This window comes from Papaver somniferum, chromosome 3 (genome assembly GCF_003573695.1).
Source record: "Papaver somniferum cultivar HN1 chromosome 3, ASM357369v1, whole genome shotgun sequence".
Lineage (NCBI taxonomy): Eukaryota > Viridiplantae > Streptophyta > Magnoliopsida > Ranunculales > Papaveraceae > Papaver > Papaver somniferum.
Genome location: NC_039360.1, coordinates 19,662,941 through 19,682,432, shown reverse-complemented (window position 1 = coordinate 19,682,432; position 19,492 = coordinate 19,662,941).

Here is a 19,492-nt window from a genome sequence, read left to right as displayed (position 1 = left end):
CATGACAATTTAGAAAAGTGGGATATTTGACTATTTAATTCTTCTATTTCTTGAATGAGAAGATTATTTTCATGGGTTAAATTGTTAATCTGATCAAGTGAATATGAATGATGGTTAGACATTCGATCTAGTTGAGTCTGCAACTTCTTGTTATTCGCTTGGGTATCCTAAGCAAATTATTGAAAATTATATATTTCCCATATTCGCTTATGGTTTAAATCTTAATAAATGCATGGAGAAATTTACAAAAATATGGAAAGAGGAAGAAATGTATAATAGAGTACAACAAGCAATTTGGATATGATGATAAATACCTCTAAGATTTCGATTTTCACTACGAATATTCTCGGCATCAACATTCGCAACTTCGAGTTCTCCTCTCGACTTTTGCACTTCCTGGAGTTCCCCTTTTAGTCTAGTGACTTCCTTTTCTAAAGAAGCATTCTGTTGCGAAAGTTCCAGATGGGAACAACTATATTAAAAATTCCCTTCAGCTGAAATCATGCGACGATGAGAGTCCTAAAGAAGAAAGAAGATAAAGTTAAGAGATTAAGAAGTCATAATTAAAATAACATGAAAGAAGATAAAGTTAATATATGAGAGATAGTTACCAAGACATCTAGAGCAACGTGGAAACTAGGATCAATTTGAGAGAGGATCTCATTCCTTGTAGCTCTATCAGAAGGGAATTCACACGCAAGGATCATTGGTTAAAGATTGAGCAGAATTGATAATATCGGATAGAGATTGATAAGAAAACTTCACACTATCCAAAGCTTTCTTACTCAGAGAAAGGGAATTTAATAAAAAAGGAGAAGATGAAGAAGAAGGAATAGACATAGAAGGGTAAGGTATGGAGAAATCTGTAGGGATAGACAAATCAGCAGGGTTTGGTTGAGAATCGGTATTGATGAATGAAGAGGAAGTTTGATCAATATTCAATACATTCGCAGAGGTAATAGTAGAAGCACCTTTTACCCTTTGATCAGCAGCAGATTCCTTTTCAGGAAAAAGTTCTACAAAAGTAATAGAGGAATTCGCATCAGAAGCTTGAACTGGAGAAATAAAAATATTTTCCTCAGGAGTTTGAGTTGTTACAGGAGTAACAGGAGAATTTGTGTGCGAAGGTTGAACTGTTGTTATAGGGGTGACATCTCCGACATTAAAATCAAGAATAGAGAGGTTCGACTTAATAACAGTAAGCTTGCGAGATTTCTAAGTTTTAGGTCCTTTGGCATCACCCATCTCAGAATTGGAAGTCTGCGAAAACAAAATAGATAAGAACTAGAGGCAACAATATTGTTTTAAATTTTTTTTTTGGGTATTTCTTACTTCTTTGCTATGCGAAGCCTTCCTCTTATGCGATTCTTTACCCTCGACACTAGAAGAAGATTTAGAGGTTATTCTAAAAGCACTTAGAGAAGAAATTTTCCTGCAACAATATGGGAATTTGGTTAGCCAAAAGTAACAGTTGTAATAAATAAATCATGATTGAAGAAAACAAACTTTGATTCGGGATTCATGATGATAAAATAGTAGCAGGTAGCAGAAATAAAACAGCAGCAACAGCAGCAAAAAGGAACAGTAGCAGAGAAAACGAAGAAGAGTAAAAGAAGTAAAAAGAATGAAGAAGAAGATAAAGGAAGATATATAGGGAAAGTGTGTCCCGTTTTTCAAAATTCCTTTTCATTAATGCGAGAAAATGAATGGATAGAAACAAGCGGCTGAAAAGACGTGTCAAAAAATGAATGGTTAAAAAGACACGCGTAAACAAGGGAAGACGGAATTCCGGAAAATTGTCGGCAAACCAAAATGTGAAAATACAAGCATATGCGATAATATAGGGTGGGAGTTTCTCATATCGCTCACCCTGTAGAATAAGCGAAATGAGAAGAGACAGAATGTAGAAGTGAGATATCGCACATGTTAGTAAGTATGCGAAGTAAAGACTATATAACTTAAACGAGGGAGATCGCACACAGCAAGGTTGAGATGACGTAATGGATGATGTCAGCAATGTCACGAGTAAAGTGTGAAGATCTGTGCAAAGTATGGTCTGTGCGAGAACGAGTGATTGTACATGAGCGAGTGTATCGCATAGAGATTCCGAAAATAAAGGATCTCTTAGCTGTCATCCACTATGTAAGATCTTATATAAAGAGGAGAGGTTATTACTTGTGGGAGAGTTCTTTTAGTAAGTGTTAGATAAGAAATCAGGGGAAAGAAAGTAAATCTAGGAGCAAGTAAGATTGTTGTAATACTTGTATCCATCTTGTAAACCGACTTATGTCTTGATAATCAACGAAGAGTTTATTGATGATTACCTAATATTGATTATAGTTATAGTGGAAGGTGGTTGTGAGGAAACTTGAAACTACAAGATTCTCTTAAATTTTGGGAAGGCCATTTTTTGTCGCATACCATCACAGTACAGGGATGTTCATAGCGGTGGTGATGTACAAATCATCTGTAGTGGAGTAAAAGATGGTGGATCGGTGGTAGAGTGATGATGGTGGACCGATGGTGGAGTTGTCTGGAAAACAATTTTGGGTCTCCGTGCTGGGTGTATTTAGTAGGGTAATTTTGCCCGAGCTAAAAAAATATATTAAGTAGGTTTAAATCAGCGAGTCGACTATGATTTTTGTTCTCCTCAAATACGTTTTTGCTCTCCCTTTAACAAAAATCTAAAGTATGCAGGAATGGAAAACATTTTTCAATCCAGGGTATCATTTTTCAATAGATCATGAAGGTAAACTACCAAGGAAGTGCACAAAAGTAGGTCAAGGAGCATTAAAGAATATATCGCCACCATTAGAATGATAGAATGTACCACATGGTAAAAGTTTAGACTTACAACATGTTTTAGGACTGTTTTGTTAGAGGGTTATAAATAAAACGTTCTATAGATAAAAGGTCTACAACTATCTCTATACATTATGTCTCTTAAAGTTCAAGGTGGTGATGCAAATGCAATAATAACTTGGACCAGTTGGTGGTTGTTAATATACCACCTTCATTGAAAGTTTACTTTGACTCTTCATTCTTCTACTTCACCGTTACTTGTATTTCGGATTAAGAGAAAACGTGTTTATTTTCCTGGTATATTTAGGAGTGACGCAAAAAGCGACTAATAAAATAAAATAAGGTCAGCAAGAAGTTTTTTGTCTCTTCTCTCTTATTACTCTCAAAATCTTAGAAAACGCCTCTTCATCTTTTTCCTTCTTTGCTCAGATGTGGTCATTTAGGAACCGGATCTGAGCAAAGATTTCTTGCTTTTGTAGTTAATCGTGATTTAGAAGTTGATTATAACAAATTTCTTCGTTATTAGAGCGATTTTATTTTCGCTATTAGCGCGATTCTATCTGCACTTACATAGTGTTTCTTTCTTTAGATTTGTTCGTGATTCGTTATCGAGATACAAGTACATCGGCGATTCAACGTGGCCAAGATCAAGTTCTTCATCAAAAAATAGATCTAGGTTTTCCTCGATATTCGCTACACGTGAAGAATTTTTGGGCAAATTACTCCTCTCTCATAGGAGCACCTCTTTACAAAGAAGAAAACAAATCAAAATGGTCGAATTATAATTTCGAATACCATTCCTTCTCTAATCTCTATTTACAAGATTGGGTGTTGTCGTTGTTGTAGATCGCTCTTTCTCTTCACGATTTATTTTCACGTTGCATCTTACTTGTATTTGTTTCATTATTTTTGATGTACTTGTTTTTCTTGAAAACTATCATGTAAACGTTTCTTTTATGGAATGAAATAGTTTTGGTTTGGTTATCAAAAAAAAAAAAAAAGGTCAACCAGAAATAAAATAAACCCACCCCTTATCTAACATTTTTCTTAATGACTAATCTGGCCTTGATTAATGAGTGTTAGTCGGTAGTTAATTAGTGTTAATTGGTAATTATGATTATATAGTTAGTGCTAGGAAATCATTTGAGTTATTGAGTTTTAAGGTTTTGGAGTAGAAGAAGAAAATCAGTAATAAAAATGGATGAGTATGAAGAAGAAGGTAGGAAATATTATGGAGAATATCATGTTGAAGGTTCAATAATAATTAGAAAGACGATTGAATGCTTCCACTGCCATTAACATCTCAGAATCAGTAGCTAATAGAGTACTTTTAACCGATAGATTATACTTTTATGTTTCTCTAGATAAGCATAATTGGTAGTTTCGTTATGTTTATTATCCACCGATTGTGATAGTACCCAAATTCTAATTTTTCAAAAGCTAATAAAATTTTGAATTTCTCTACTTTCACAATCGGTAGTTTCACGATGTTTATTATTTACCGATTGTAGAATAGGTAGTTTCGGAATGTTCATTATCTACCAATTGTGATAGTAGCGCATATTCTAATTTTTCAAAAACTAACAAAATTTCGAATTTCTTTATTTTCACAATCTGTAGACAAGGGTGGATGATATCTAACGACTACGCTTAAATTTTGGTACAGAAAAATTGAATTTTTTGACGCAAAAATAATCGGTAGATAATAATCTATTCGACCTACCAATTATGGTTGATGTTCATTAGTTCTTAAGAACATCAACCACAACCGGTGGATAAAATCAATTTTATACCTACAGATCATGTTTCTACAACTATAAATCTTAGAAAAAATTATGATCAATTTTTTGATTTCAAGCAATCAAATCCTAATTTTGGATCACAACTACTCTCATTTATATATCCGTTTGTTTGTTTAACTCAAATTTTCTGTTTTGATGTTCTAAGTTTCAACTTTAAGGTTAATGAGTTTTGGGTTTTAATTTTAAACAATTAATCCTAAAATTTGTTTGATCACGATATTTGGTTTCAATCAAAATTAAAACGATGAAAAAAGATTTCAACCGGTAGAATAAAGAAGGAGAATAGGAATGTTATGATTATAAAAATAAGGATATAGGTTTAGATTTAGTATAAAGGTGGAGGAGAATATAAACAATATCTATTTTCAAGACACCCCGTAGCCACTTTCAGTGGATGAATATAAAAATGCCGTCCCTAAAAATGCCAGGTTTATTTTTGCCGGCTGGTCTTTTTATTTTTGGACTTTTTCCATTTTTGAATACTATTTCTATCGGCACAGTATTGATACGATGTAGATTGGACCATGCTGTGAGCACACAAACCTGCAAGGGGGTCCGAACGCTCACAATCAATCATTATCATCCAAAGAGATTGTGATGATGATATCCTGGTGTTGATTCATTGGCTCAAAACCTTCGGGTTTATCATGGCCTCATCTAACAACTCCATGCGAGGCGTTTGCGCATGAGATATAAGTATTAAGGAAAACAAAACATATAAGTAAACATCCATGGAGATAACTAAATGTAAAGTGCTGAAATGTAAATAAGACCAAGGTTTACGTGGTTCAGCACTAAGGCCTACATCCACGGGGTTTGTTGTTTTACTATGTTCTTCACGGTTACATGAATAGTCGAATGACTTTTGGGTTTACATGTTTCTCTCTTCTAAGTGATTGACTTACCCTTGCAATCTCTCTCTCTCTCTCCTTCTCTTCCTGATTTTTCCGATCCCCTTTCCTCTTGGTGGAGATGGGTATTTATAAGGTTAGAATGTGGGACCCATCTCTGAAGACCGTTGGAACCTTATCTTCTTGTGTCCTTGCGTCCATCACGCGGAGGTCTGCGTTTGCCCCTTGATCCCGCAGAGGCATCCTCGCTCGTTCCACAGGTTGGTCGACACGTACACTGCTCAGAGTGTTTAATGCGGGTAGTTGAGGGGTCTGCTCGTGTCAGACAAGTGTCTTCTGCCCCTGTCAGTCGTGTCAGCTAACTTTCTCTCCACCGTTGATCTTAGCTTCTCTTTTGGGGATGAGATAAAGTAACTCCTCGGGGTTTATTTGGTGTTTCGTGACGCATCATGTTTTGATGTTTTGGCCTGCATGCTTTCCACGTATCTTTTTATATACACGTGTCTGATAGTGAGATATATGTGTACACAATTTGCCCCTTTTCTTCGGGCTTGAATGACTAATGGGTGCCTTGAAGAAAAACTATCGTCGCATATTCTTCTCACTCCTAATAACTTCTCCTAGATACTTGGGCACGTCTTTTATTCGTGCATTAACTGCTTATGTAACGGGCACGTTTCCCATTCCTCCCTTAATTTCCTTCTCTTTCTTTCGGGTATTTTAAGGATAGAAAGAAAATTTAATTTCATTCTTCCTAAACGCTCTCTCAGTTTTCATTCTTTTTTTCAGCCCTTAAATTCTCTGTCTGTCTTCATTGAACCTGTGACCTTAAATTCTCTGTCAGTCTTCATTGAACCTGTGATCTTAAATTCTCTGTCAGTCTTCATTGAACCTGTGATCTTAAATTCTCTCCACCTTAGCATTAATCACGCCCGCTTCCCTGTTTGTTTCTTCTACTGCTGTTTTTGCCGGTAAGTTTTTCTTTTCTTTATTTCCACTGTTTCACGCTGTGTGTGATTTGTAAATTCTCTGCTACTGTTGTTCCTTGTTTGTGATGAAGAACTTCTTCTGATGCTTGCATACTAGTTTGCCCCTGTTCTTCATCTTAAATTAAGGAAGCCACTATTTCGAGGGTATGAATTTTATGAAATTTTGAGCATGTATACTAATTTTAGGGTTTCTGCGTTATCGTGTGTGTATTGCTATGGATGTGGTTTTTTGATCTTTGGTAATTTTTTGATTGTGTGTAACTTGTTCTTGATTTTAATCTTTTCGCAGCCATGTCTGACCGTCCGCGGCTTACTTATCAGACTCCTGATTCTGGGCTATCGAGATCTCCTCCGCGTAGAGTCTCAAGATGATGTTCGTCGGAGTCGAGTTTCTTCTGGAGCGAAGCCTCGTCCTCAGGGAAGAGATTCCTCCGACAATTCCGTCTGGTTCCCGAAGAGTTTTCGATCGCGCAGCGGCTCGTCCTCGTGATGATACTAGGAGTACGCAGGCTCCGCCCTCGTGTTGCTTTTGACATTCCTCCTCTACGTTCGTTAGTGCCCGAGCATCATCTGGTCTCCTCCAACTTTTAAAGGGAAGAATACGAAGGGTGTAGCTCCGAGGGCTGAATCTTCAAAGAATCCCCCTGTGAAGAGAAAAGCTTGAAGCGTTCATTAGTTCATCCGGCCCCGCCGAGGAGGAGAGGCCCCCTTGATACGCAGTGTCTCGGTTAGTAGGAAAAAAGTAACCTTCAAGCATATTGATCTCGAAATATTCAAGGAAAAGCATGAGCTTCAAGCCTTCGGGGTTCGTTTCTATGCCCCTGAGGATGATATTACTTATGAGCTTATCTCAAGTATGAGTTCGATGAATTTCATTTGTTAACGACGGTTGGAGCATTCGAAGCTGGTCTTATGCTGCCGTTGTACAAATCAGGTGATTCCTTCTACTATGACGTGCTCGCTAGTCGTGAAGGCTCTTCCACCAATACTCACAGCCGTTCCGTATCCCAACTATCGGGGAATTATCTCCGCGCCCTGAAGGAATGCTATCTGCGGAGTAAGGGGGAAACGTCGATGACTTGCTACGTCCCCAATCCCATGGAGAAGGAATGGTATACTCCTGAGAATTTCAATAACTCCTTCGGTGATTACGTCAATAGTAGGAATCGCAAGCCGTGGAGTGTCAGCCTTCGGAATCTCCCTGCTCCTCGGGGCGAGATTCGTCTGTTAAATGAGGTCAGCGATGCCAAGCTGAAGTATGTTCCTGGCACGGAGGGGTCTAGTCGTCGGAAACTCTTCCCGCGCGAGAGAGGATCAAGCGCGATCATGACTACGAGTGGCACGCCACCGTTATCGAGATAGTTGGTCCGTGGGCTTACGGTTGGATTCCTGGTCCCCACGGTTGGCGGCCTACCGAGAGTAGTAAGCCACGCGAGTCTCCTCCTGCTCGCTATGGAGATTTCTGTCCCTGGCGTCTGAACTTTGCGGGTATGAATTTTCCTTATGCCCTTGACGTCGTAGAGGGAGACGAGGAGGAAGGTTCTGGTGCTATACTTCCACCGAAGAATACCTCGAATTCTCAGGTACGCGGATTCTAGCTGCGCTTCTCTTTTAGAACTTCATCAGTCGGGAAAATAATTCTTTTGGTGGTGTTGGTTTCAGGTGTTGAAGAAGAAAAAGATTAGGCCGAAGCAGTCTTATACTATTGTGATGGGCGAGGCTGAAGCCCAAGAAGAAGTTACTAGTCCAGTGAACGAAGAGTTTGCTGAGGATGAGATTACAGATGGGGAGGAACGTACTGGTACCTCCCCTATCAATGTCGAAGAAGAGGTCTTCGCTGGTCATGTTGGTGATGAAGGAAGGAACAAAGCCGTGGTGGCTGATGACGTTGTTATCGGGGATGTTTCCGTCCCTGCTGGTGATGTCGCGGATACCCTTCCCGCTTCTCAAGAATTTTCTTTTGATCGGATGTACTCCACGGGGGAGTTCTTTGACGAAGCCCTCGATTTTCCCGAGGACTTCTCTTTACTTTCCCCCAATGATGATTGGGATGTTCTTGGTGGTGATGGTAATGGAGACGCTACTGTAGAAGATGGTGGGCGGAGGAGCATGCTGCATGTAGGCGCGGAGGAGCATGCCAACATTTGTGCTGAGGGGTCGTGTCAGAGAAGGGGAAATCGGTCATTGATGCGCCTGCTGATAATCTTCCACAGTCGCCGACGTCTGAGGGTGAGGACGCCATCATGGATTGGTTCAAGGAAAAGAATCTTCTATTTGTCTCTCATCCCGCCCCTGTTGTTGCTGGGGAAAAGGAATCAACCGCGTATACCCGTCGCATGATGGAGATGTCTTCTAAGGCGCGGGTGTCTGAAGCCTGGGGAAAAAGGTTGAGTGTTCCCGAAGCTACCCTTGTGCCGGAGCCTCCTACTTCCGTTGCCGATATGATGGCCATCGCCGACGGGTATCAATATGGCTTTCCGCAGCAGCGTGTGTTGGAGGTAAATTTTCGTACATACTTTTCGTGTGATCAAATGCTTCGGTGAAATAATGTTTTGTCATCTTGATGTGTAGATGATGAGGAGTGAGCATTGTAACCACGTGCTGTATCAGTTCTTCAAAGCGAAATCTCTGAAGCTCGAGGCTAAGCTTCGTCACAGGGAAAAGGAATTATCTGCGGCTGAGGCGGAAATAGAAGAACTGAAGAAAAGCCTCAAGGAGAAAGAAAAGCTGGGTGAAGCAGAGGCCGGTATTCGTTCAAAGCTTGTTGTTGTGCGCGCTGAGTTAGAGCAAACTCGCATCCAAGTTTCAACTTTCACAGGTTTGGTTCTTTTCCCTCGCAATATGTCGTCATTCTTCTATTTCTTAGTTGTTCTGTCTGAGTCTCCCCACCCTATCTCCAGTGGGTGGTGTCCCCGAGCTGATATGGCTTCGAAACGAAAGAGCTCGGCAAAAATCTCATATTAGAGATCTGGTTGAAAAAATTAAGAATGAAGCCAAGAAATGGGATGCTCGGCCATGATCGTGCTTTATTTAATGGCACACTGCTGTGGACACGTGATAATCTGCGGGAAGTCCGTGAGCGTACTTCCTTGTTGGAATCTAGGATTCAGTTGCTGGAAGAAGAATTACAGACGGCTCGATCCATTCCTCTTTCAGAGGTCCAGGATAATATGCTCTGTCTTGCCAGAGAAAGAGATGATGCTCGTGCCGAAGTCTACGCTCTCAGCAATTCCCTTGCCGCGTCCCGTGCCGATGTAGCTCGTCATGCCGATTCTGAGAGGAATCTTGAAGTGTGCATGTACAGACTTATCAAAGGGGTCTCAGAGATAAATAAAGAGGTCGACCACCTTCGTCATATGGACTCGATGAAGCAGGTAGAATTAGATACCCGTCAATTTACTCTCACCAACCTTCAACTAGACTATAAGAAATTATCCGTGGAATATGGTCATCTTGATGAAGCGCGAGATGCGGTTGTTAATGAGTATGAAGAGGCTTCGGCTTGTGTCGAAGGTATAATACCATTTCATCGAGTGTGACCATGTTTTTTTTCTACATTAACACCGTGGTGTTGTCTTTTTCAGAGCTCGAGGGACGCCTTCGCGTCACAAATGAAAAACTTGAAAATGATCAATCTTCCTTAGCGCAGCAGGAAGAACAGACCAATCACTTCAAGAATTTAACAGCAACCCGCGAGGAGGCCGTTGGTGCTGCTTCTAGAGAAGTGAATCGGCTATCTTCGTTATTATCCCAAGCCCAACAGCGGACAACAGTTATTAAGCACAAGGCTCGTTGTCAATTGGCCGAGGAGACGAACAAGATGCTGGAGAGGATAGAACTTGGCTTAAAGAACGAGCATGGTCTCGTGAAGAACTATCCTCGTCGTCCCGTTCCTTCTGCCTTGTCCGGATCCTCGGGACCCTCTTCTGGTGGGAGTGTCCCTTCAAGTCTTCGGACGAATCCTGTCGATAGGGCAGCAATCTAGGTAGAGACCGCCGCATTTTGTAGGGTCCGCGGCATCCTCATCCTTCCCTTTTTGTAATCATGTAACAAGAATATTTTTTGCTGATATCCTGTAAAAGGAATATTTTTTGATGTGTATCCTTGAATTGGTCTTTCACCTCTTGTAATCATCCATTATGAAATGAATCCTCTTCTTGATATACCTGCAATGTTGGTTTGTTTTTATTTTAAGCATTTGTGAAAAAACAAAACAAAAGTTTTTAAGTGTTTGGGTGCGATACTGAAGGAAGGTACCTTCGTGATCGTCTTGAGACCTGTCACCCCGCTGGCGAATCCTGGGCCAGAGGATTACCAGGCGGTGGGGGCCGGGGCAACGTTCTAGGATATGGGATTAAAATATTTACACACCCATTCCGTCGACCCGTTGCCTTAAGATTGGTTGGGTATCTCTTTCTGCTGGGTGCCTTCCCCCTGGTCCTACACTTATGGACACTGATGGGGGAGCCCTGAGAGATTGTAGATTAACTACTTTCCCCAATATTGTCGGTAGATTCCGCTGACTTGATAATTTGAAAGCTTGTTTGATTGATAATTTGAGGCCTGCAATTCCTCTTCCAGAGATAGAAACATGTGGAGCGGTCGGGCTCCCTTCTTCTTCTGGTACACTCCAAGCAGATTCAAATCTGCGTTGCTCCTATGGGAAGTATGGTTTGAGCCACTTAGCATTCCAAGGATGCCGAAGGATTTCGCCTTTTAGATTACGAAGGTAGTAGGAACCGTTACCCGCAACGCCGTGTATTATAAAAGGTCCTCCCCACGTGGGTCCTAACTTTTCCCATTTCTTTTCTTGCTGATACCGTGGGATTGTTCTCAACACATACTGCCCCTCTACAAAATTCCGCAGCTTTACCTTTTTGTTGTACTCCCTTGCTAGTCTTCGTTGATAATTTTCCATGTTTTGTAATGCTACTTCCCTTCTTCCTTCCAAGTCGTCCAACCTTTCTAACATCATATCTGTTGTGAGGTTTTTCTCCCAAGCTTCGGTATTCGTGGTTGGCATGAGGATTTCCGTAGGTATGACTGCTTCAGCTCCATAAGTTAGAAGAAACGGGGATTCCCCGGTGGCGGATCTTCGTGTTTTCCTGTATGCCCATAACACATTGTGCAGTTGTTCGCACCATCTTCCCTTATGCTCGTCTAATTGTTTTTTGAGTATAAGGGCGAGGGTCTTGTTGGTAGCTTCCGCTTGTCCGTTGCTTTGGGGGTATATGGGGGTGTACTTGTTCTTTCTTATTTTGAAAGTATCGAAGAGCATGTCTATATTTTTTCCCTGTAATTGCTTGCCGTTATCAGATACAATTTCAGCGGGTATACCAAATCTGCAAATGATGTTCTGGAATATGAAAGTAAACACATCCGCGTCTCTGATCCTAGCCAAGGCCTTAGCCTCCACCCATTTACTGAAGTAGTCCGTGGCTACTATAAAAAATCGTCTCTTCCCTGATCCTTCGATGAAAGGCCCGACGATGTCTACGCCCCATTTTGCAAATGGCCACGGGCTATCTACGGAGTTTAACATTGTTGCCGACGCGTGGATATTTTTGGAGAAGCGCTGACATTCTTCACATCGTCGAGACATCCTCGCGGCATCTTGTATCATTGTCGGCCAGTAATATCCTTGCGTTTTTGCTTTTTCAGCTAGTGATCTCATGCCGCTATGATTCCCTGCGTCACCATAATGGATATCATTTAGAATTCGATGCCCCTCTTTCCGGGACAAGCAACATAATAATGGTCCAAGGAAGGATTTCCTATACATGACCCCATCCCGAAGATCATATCTTCCCACTTTGGAGAGTATCTTCCTAGCTTGTTTCTGATCCGCAGGTAAGCTTCCTTTTTCGAGAAAGGCATGTATTGTCACCCTCCAGTCATCTTCGTTGCTGAAGTCTTCGTCTTGATTTTCTCTTGACAGGATATCCTCTTCGTCAAAGTCATTATGGATGTCTTCTCCTACCTGGTCTTCGATATTTTCTTCCACCGTATCTTGATTGGTAGCGAAGGAGAATTGAGATGCAATCGAAGGCTCTTATACCCTTGCTATTTTGATAGCTTCGGCATTTTTATCCCTCAGCATGGATGATATATATGCTAGGGCATCTGCGTGCCTGAGGTCCCTTCTGCATAAGTGCCGGAACTTAATGTTCGGGATTTGTGATGCCAATGTTTGGACCAAGGCCATGTAAGCTGAGAGGGTGTCATCGTACACATTATACTCGAGCCCTATTTTCCGTATGACAAGCTGCGAATCACTTGTCAGCCTTACATCGGTTACCCCCATCTCTATTATTATACGTAGGGCGTGTACGACAGCTTCGTATTCAACAATGTTGTTGGTATGCTCTTTGAATTCCAATCTAAGTGCCTGTATAATCCTTTCTCCAGTTGGGGTGATAATGACAATGCCTATTCCTGCTCCTTCCTTATTTTTAGATCCGTCGACAAAGACTTCCCATTGTCTTTGACTCGCAGGTTCGAGGATATCCATTGGATCCTTGATTTCTTCCTCGGCTTCTGGTATTCCCTTAATCTCTTCGTCATTGTCAAGGGGGAGGTCTGCTAAGAAATCTTCCAGAACTTGGGGCTTCTGAGAATGTTTAATTTCATGAATGATGTTGAATTGGTCCAGATGGGTGTTCCATTTGGCTATTCGTCCCACTTTTCCCGTGCTTTTGAGGACTGCTTCCAATGGTGCTTTGCATGGTACCCTGACGAGGTGAGTTAGGAAGTAGGTTCTCAGTTTTTGGGTAGCCCATACCAGTGCGAGGATGAGTTGTTCAATCTTAGTATAATTTCTTTCCGCAGAATTGAGGGTCTTGCTGACGTAATAGATAGGTTGTTCTACCTTTGTATTGGTTTTGACTAATACCGCGCTGACTGCGTCCTCCGTTGCTGCTATGTACAGTGCCAAAACCTCATCAGGGTCTGGCTTCTGCAGGATCGGGATTGAAGCTAGATGTTCTTTGATTTTTTGGAATGCTTCCTCGCATTCAGCGGTCCATTCGAACCTGCTCCCTTTTTTGAGAATATTGAAGAAATGTTTGCATTTGTCCGAAGACCGTGCAATAAATCTGCCCAACGCTGCTATAGATCCATTGAGCTTCTGCACTTCCTTTAGATTCTTTGGGGACGGCATCTCTACTATGGCTTGAATCTTTGCTGGGTCTACCTCGATGCCCCTTTTTGTTACCAGATACCCGAGGAACTTCCCCGAGGTGACACCGAAAGTACATTTCTCCGGATTCACTTTCATGTGATGCTGTCTCATTGCTTCGAAGATATTCCTCAGGTCCTGGTGGTGATTTTTACGCAGCTTGCTTTTGACGAGCATGTCGTCCACGTAGACTTCTAGGGTTCCTCCAATCCATGGCTTGAAGATAGCATCGACCATCCTTTGGTATGTTGCCCCTGCGTTTCGAAGTCCGAAAGGCATTCTGGTATAGCAATAAAGGCCATGTGGGGTATAGAACGCTGTGTGTGGCTGATCTTCTTCTGCCAGGGCTACTTGGTTGTAGCCAGAATGTCCATCCATGAATGATAGTTCTTCGTATCCTTCTACTGCTTCTACCAGCTGGTCTATGCTCGGTAGGGGATAGATGTCCTTTGGACATGCCTTGTTGAGATTAGTAAAGTCGATGCATATTCTAACCCCTCCATTTTTCTTAGGAACAATGACCATGTTGGAGATCCAGGTAGGATACTTGACTTCCTTGATAAATCCTGCGTCTAGTAGCTTCCGAAGTTCTGTTTCTACTGCCTCATGATACTCTGGATCCACTTTTCGTATTTTCTGCCTGAACGGGGGCGTGCCCGGTTTGATGCGTAGTTCATGTTGGATTAATTTTGATTCAATCCCCGGCATATCTCCTAACTTCCAGGAGAACACATCCGCATATTCCTTAAGTAATTTGGTTAAGGAATGTTCTCTTCCTTCGTCCATTATGGTCCCGATTTTGATCATCTTCGGGTCTTCTTCCGTTCCTATGTTGATTTCCTTTACGGGTTCTACTGGTGTGAACACAGGTTTCGGGTTTCCGAGGACTGGGACGCTCTTTAATTGCTATTTAGCGTGTTCCTGTTCTTTGTTGGTTGTTAAGGTACTTGTTTCTGTGCTTTGGACATTACCATCTTTCGTCAAGCCCTTTCCTGTAGTTTCCTTAAGGAACAGGTCTACGACCTTCTCTTTCGCGGTTTCTTGATTTTTTACTCTTCGGATTTTTCGCTGCTCTTCTTGCTCATTGTTGATATGATCCTGAGTGGCCTGGCATTCTCGCGTAGTGATCCGATCTCCCTTGATCTCCATTATTCCCTCAGGTGTTGGAAATCTGAGATATTGGTGGTATGTTGCCGCAAATCCTTTGAGCTTATGTATCCATTTTCGTCCAATAATAGCGTTGTAGGGGAAAGGGGTGTCCACCACACTGAATCGGGTTTCCAGTTTCATGGGCCCTGCGTTAACCTGCAACACGATGTCTCCCAAGGGCTCCGTGGCTGCTCCATTGAATCCGTAGATGGTGTGATAAGAGGTCATTAATTGTTCATCATGGAGCTTCATCCGTTTGAACGCATCATAGAATATGACGTTTACAGAGCTTCCCCCGTCTATGAGGATCTTTTTGAGGTTACATCCAGCTACTGGTAGTGTTAGGACCAAGGGATCTTTATGGTCTTCCATATCTTCTTCGATATCCTCGGCATCGAAGATGATAGGAGATTCCTTCCATTCTTCGTGTTCGTCCACCGCTATCCCATCGACCTTATATAACTCGCAGCGGTCTTCGAATTGCTTCTGTAACCTTTTTCCAATCTGCGCTGTGAGTGAGGGTCATGTGGCTTCGGAACACGAGATGGTGTTGATTGTTCGGTCTCCTTCCGGAAGTTGGTCTGGTTTGGTTCGCTTGGATCTGTCCTCGGTAACATCCTTTCGTATGTAATGTTTGAGCTCTCCCGCATCAATTAATTTTTGGATCATTATTTTAAGGTTCTTGCACTTTTCGGTCTGGTGTCCATTGAAACAGTGATATTCACAGTAATCTTTAGACTTCTCGGATCTCGGGGGATGCTTTCCCTTAGACCATGGACACTCTAAGTTTTCCCTCCCTTTGATCTCTCGTAGGATACGAGCATAGCTAGCGTTGAGTTTCGTGTAAACTTGATCTTCGAATTTTCGGTCACCTGTTCTTCGTTCATCCCTTCGTTCCTTCCTATCTTCGTGAGGTCTCTCCCCTGAGCAACTCCTTTTGGCCCCATTGGTTTGTTCCGCTGAATTGGTGCGGTGAGACCTCTGCGGATATGCCCTCGGGTTTTCCCGTTGAATTTTTTCAAGTCGAGCGTGCTTTTCGATAATTATTCGAAGATCTCCCTCTGTCTTGGGAACGCTCCCATGAATTTCAACAAATAGGGGACTCATTCGGTCTAAGCCCCATTTGTAGCAATTGATGCTTACCACTGGATCCACGCTCCCTATGGCTTGGCAGATCTTGTGCCATCTGTTAGTGTACTCCCTCGTGGTTTCCTTGTAGACAATTTCTAGTGAAAAGAGCTTATCCATTCCGGTGTTTACAGTCTTGTTGTACATGTATGTTCTTAAGAATTTCTCTGCGAGTTGGTCGTATGAATGGATGGAGTTTGGTGGCAGATTATCAAACCATGATAACGCCGATCCCTTCAGGCTTGACGGGAAGTATCTGCAGAGTACGGCGTCGTTCTGACCCCATCTAGCTAAGACACGGTTGTAGTACCGAATATGTGCAGCAGGGTCGCTGGATCCATCATAGCATTCGAACGTTGGGACAGGGCATTTTAGTGGAATAGGGGTGTTGGCCAAGCGATGAGTTAAGGGCGTGGAGTTAGCTTCTCTCATGACCTCTTCTAACCTCCCCCCGCCATGTTTATTTTTTAATTGCCTGATCTCGGCCATCATCTCATCTCGTAGTTCCTCCATTGCGCGTTGGTGCTCTAAATTCTTCGGCTCATTACCGTCTGACTCTCCATCGTCATAATCCGGGTCGGATACGCTACGTCCCCTTGTCGCGTCTTCATTAGCCTCTATGACGACTCTACAGTCTTGGTTTGGCTCTGGTGCTTTGGAGCTTGCTTCATCAAGTTGTTGGCTGGTCTTCGTGCTTAGAGCAATACGCTCCTTTAAATCTTGATTTTCTCTGGCCAACAGGGCTACAGCTTCTGCGTAAACCTGCTGGCTCTTCCTCAGTTCCTCAAGCTCAGCCATTAGTTGGTGTGATTGGTTGGACCCCTGATTGGGAGTCCCAGCGCGTGCTACCACAGCCATGGTGCCGCCCTCCTCCACGGTCTGTACTAAAGGTGGCAGGGGTTCAGCTTCGGTTGCTGGTATTTCCAAATTGGGGTGAGCGCCCCTCTGCGGTGCTAGAGCCGCCGGTATGGTTTGATTTTGATCATTTGTTAGTGGTATTCCGAAAGTTAGAAGGTGCGCGGGTTGGAATGTTCTGGATTCATCCACCCTTTCTCTTGGTTGATTAAGTTGATTCATGGCGAAGGTATTGCTAGCCTCCGCAGCCTTCGGGACTATCGCAGCCTCCCCGTACTTTGTCGCTGCTGCTCTGAGAGCCGCCGCTGCAACTGAATTAGCGTTCATAGGTGAAGTGATTTCCGCAGTATCTTGCCTTCGATTGGTCATTTTAGCTTTATCTCCTTTCTGCTTGCTTCGGGTGATGACCGGGGTTGTCCTGGGTGTTTCTTTTGACAAAGCTTTGGATTTTCCTGCTTCCTGCGTATTTTCCATCACGTGCCCTTTTGTTGATAATGAAATCTCGCCGAAACTTGCCTTCTTTACTCACAATACGTTCTTTCTCCATAAGTTATTTCAAACAACAAAAACGGGAATATCCGCGTGAAGCGGGTTAGCTGGCGAAATACAATCTTCCAGGAGAATTAATACACGCAAGTTATAACATACGGGTTAAAGTTTTATTAAAGGAGATCCTTAGTATAAAAACTACGAAAATTGTAAATCCGCGGATTAGAACAATAACTCTTATCGAAGATAAAAGGTGGGTTTTTGAACATAATACAGTTAACGAATGATCTATACGGTCCGAGCTGATAAATCAGAGCAATCATATGCCAATTTAAAATGAAATCACAGGACAAGATAAATCTTTTACCGGGACGAAGTCCCTGTTTCTAGCGCCAAATTGTGAGCACACAAACCTGCGAGGGGGTCCGAACGCTCACAATCAATCATTATCATCCAAAGAGATTGTGATGATGATATCCTGGTGTTGATTCATTGGCTCAAAACCTTCGGGTTTATCATGGCCTCATCTAACAACTCCATGCGAGGCGTTTGCGCATGGGATATAAGTATTAAGGAAAACAAAACATATAAGTAAACATCCATGGAGCTAACTAAATGTAAAGTGCTGAAATGTAAATAAGACCAAGGTTTACGTGGTTCAGCACTAAGGCCTACATCCACGGGGTTTGTTGTTTTACTATGTTCTTCACGGTTACATGAATAGTCGAATGACTTTTGGGTTTACATGTTTCTCTCTTCTAAGTGATTGACTTACCCTTGCAATCTCTCTCTCTCTCTCCTTCTCTTCCTGATTTTTCCGATCCCCTTTCCTCTTGGTGGAGATGGGGTATTTATAAGGTTAGAATGTGGGACCCATTTCTGAAGACCGTTGGAACCTTATCTTCTTGTGTCCTTGCGTCCATCACGCGGAGGTCTGCGTTTGCCCCTTGATCCCGCAGAGGCATCCTCGCTCGTTCCACAGGTTGGTCGACACGTACACTGCTCAGAGTGTTTAATGCGGGTAGTTGAGGGGTCTGCTCGTGTCAGACAAGTGTCTTCTGCCCCTGTCAGTTCGTGTCAGTTAACTTTCTCCCCACCGTTGATCTTAGATTCTCTTTTGGGGATGAGATAAAGTAACTCCTCGGGGTTTATTTGGTGTTTCGTGACGCATCATGTTTTGATGTTTTGGCCTGCATGCTTTCCACGTATCTTTTTATATACACGTGTCTGATAGTGAGATATATGTGTACACACATGCAGTTGTAGAAAATCTAACATCCTACCTCTAACATTAAATATGAGATCCATTGAAGATAAGTAAACAAAGAGTAACATAAGAACACAAGAGTATACGTGGTTCGACATGATTACCTACGTCCACAATGATAAATGGTGAATCTTATTAATTTTCCCAATGATACAACGCTGGTAATGCTTAGTAAACACTCAAGGATAGTTATACCTAGTCTCACTCCTTGCTCACTCACTTACAGAACCTGCCTTTATCTCATTATATCGCTGGGTATTTATAGCCCTATGATACATTCAAACTAGAGTGCCAGACTATCATATCAACTTGGGTGTTCCTATTGTGTGGTCATGACGGAATCCTCCGGACGCTTATTGCTTATCATTATTCCCACCTGAGGTAAATGCTTCCCGATGATTCTTCCCATGCTGACAATGAACCTCCCGATCCAATGTATCCCGTTGGTCTTCTGATATTGGGCCCACTTGATCTGACTCTTCTGCTATCATGCGTGCTTCGTTAGTAGCCTTTAACGCCCCATCCCCAAATTCAAACTAAACCTTTGATTTTACTCGCGCTTTCCATGTGCCCTTCACCCGATTAGAAGTGGTAAATATTTCGGTCTACACCCAACCCTTGAAATTCGATTCAGTGCTTCGCCTCTGCTCGCCTTATAGTGCTCCCAATTCTAGGATGTTGCCACGTATTTCTGTCAATATTTTACTACTACAGGCCCGAAATGGGCAAGTTAGACTTTCCTTAGATTTTTTCAGTTGGTATCGGAGCCTAGTTATGGATGTTAACACTTACAAGGGCGAGGGCGCAATGCCAGTTAGTGTTTCTCGCCACTAACTCAGGTGGAGCAAGGCTCGTAGTGGCAAGGGCACAATGCATAATTGGTGTTCTTTGCCACTAACTCAGCTAACTTCAAAGCATATATTAGGCCAAATAACAAATTTTTGGCTGTTTACATGTTTAATTTTTATTTTTGTTTTATGTTT